General features: G+C 39.9%; 1 pseudogene; it reads right to left on the bottom strand.

Annotated features, from left to right (window-relative positions):
* Positions 1-1,132: 1,132 nt before the first annotated feature.
* LOC119509865 lies at positions 1,133-2,017 on the bottom strand (annotated as a pseudogene).
* Between the last annotated feature and the right edge of the window lie 282 nt (positions 2,018-2,299).

Consider the following 2,299-nt stretch of genomic DNA (forward strand, 5'->3'; position numbering starts at 1 on the left):
CTATATTAAAAGACAAGAGAGAGCAAAAATTGAAGAGTTAACTGCTCACCTGCAGGAATTAGAGAAAGAACAGCAAACTAACCCCAAAGCAAGCCGAAGGGAAGAAATAACAAAGATTAGAGCAGAAATAAATGCAATTGAGAACAGGAAAACAATAGAGAGAATCAACAAAACCAGAAGATGGTTCTTTGAGAAAATCAATAAAATCAATGGACCACTGGCTAGGCTAACAAAAAAAAAAAAAAAAAAAAGAGAGAGAAAGCAGATGCAAATAAATGCAATCAGAAATGGGAAAGGAAATATAACTACCGACCCTGCAGAAATTAAGGAGATAATGAGAAGATACTATGAGCAACTATATGCTAATAAACTAGACAACTTAGATGAAATGGACAACTTCCTAGAAAAGCATAAACAACCAACATTAACTCAAGAAGAAATAGATGACCTCAACAAATCAATCACAAGTAAAGAGATTGAGTCAGTCATCAAAAAGCTCCCAAAAAGGAAAAGCCCAGGACCAGATGGTTTCACATGTGAATTCCACCAAGCATTCAAGAACGAATTAGTACCAATCCTGCTCAACTCTTCAAAAAAATTGAAGAAGAGGGAAAGCTACCTAACTCTTTCTATGAAGCCAACATCACCCTAATACCAAAACCAGACAAAGATACTACAAAAAAAGAAAATTATAGACCAATTTCTTTAATGAATATAGATGCAAAAATCTTCAACAAAATACTCGCAAATCGAATCCAGCAGCACATTAAAAGAATTATACACCACAACCAGGTGGGATTTATTCCAGGTATGCAAGGCTGGTTCAACACAAGAAAATCAATTAATGTAATATACCACATCAATAAATCAAAGCAGAAGAACCACATGATCATCTCGATTGATGCAGACAAGGCATTTGACAAAATTCAACATCCTTTCCTGATGAAAACACTTCAAAGGATAGGAATAGAAGGGAACTTTTTCAATATGATAAAGGCAATATATGAAAAACCCACAGCTAACATCACACTCAATGGGGAGAGAATGAAAGCTTTTCCTCTAAGATCAGGAACAAGACAGGGATGCCCACCATCACCATTGTTATTCAACATTGTGCTGGACGTTCTAGCTAGAGCAATTAGGCAAGAGAAAGAAATAAAAGGCATCCAAATTGGAGAGGAAGAAGTAATTCTGATGTGGACAGGGGTTTTACTTATGGAATAGCTGTGGCTACTTCTCCGCCGAAGTCATTCTTCTGAATTTAATGAAGGTCATGCCCATGTGTCTACATATGAGCATTTAAGGCAGCTTCAGTTTCAAAAGTTTGTGCACACTTTGCACATTCTGTCTGACATGGCACCATCAGATGCTTCATCCTCAGGGCTGGGTTTGTTCTCGTGCTGGTTATCTTCCCCCAGACCTGTTCTGCTTGGACACTGGCTGAGGTTCTTTCAACATGTGCACAGTGAAGTGGTGCCTGGACAGCGAGATGTGGGACATGTAGCAGAGGCCACATTCCTGGCACTGTTAGGAGGAACCACCTGATTCATGCTGTAGGATGCTGATGGAACTGCAGAAGATTTTCAGTGGTGAAGCCACACAGGACATTTGTGAACCTTAAAAGTCATTTATCTTTAGCTTTTTCAGTGGTTGATTAATTGCTCCTCTTGGAGGTCTGAACGCTAAAACTGATTCTTCCATCTTCCACTTTGGGCTGGGAACCTTGGTATCTTCTTTTATTTGCTTCCTCCTCATTGGTGGCTTCTGCATTTCTTTTAAGTCAGGGTCTTTAATGCCATGCATGCATAAGTTGGATGTGTTTCTCCAGCATCATCAGCTTCCTAAAGCTGTGCCTGGAGTCTGTGTAGTGTGAGCAGATGTAAACTTTCTTGATACCTTTGTGCTTGATTCGATTATGACAACACAAGCTGTGTGATGAACTGAGAGATTTATCATAATGGTGGCAAGTGTGTTTCTTCATTTGCTTCCCATGCTCCTTCCTGTTGGGAGGTTGCATTAGTCAGGGTTCTCTAGGGAAAAAAAGAAAAAAAACAACAGGAGATATCTGTAAATATGAGATTTTATAAAAGGGCCTCATGCAACTATGGGGATGTATGAGTTCAAATTCCATAGGTCAGGCCACAACTCTGATGAAGTGCTTTGACGGACTCCCCGGGAGAGACTGGCTGGCTGAAGAAGAGAAATTCCATCGGGTAGGCTCTGAGCTGGCACTCCAATGATGATATTCAATGAATTCCTCTGGAGAGGCTGGCTGGCTGAAGAAGAAATGAAAGTTCTC

The sequence above is a fragment of the Choloepus didactylus genome, chromosome 15 (assembly GCF_015220235.1).
Source record: "Choloepus didactylus isolate mChoDid1 chromosome 15, mChoDid1.pri, whole genome shotgun sequence".
NCBI lineage: Eukaryota > Metazoa > Chordata > Mammalia > Pilosa > Megalonychidae > Choloepus > Choloepus didactylus.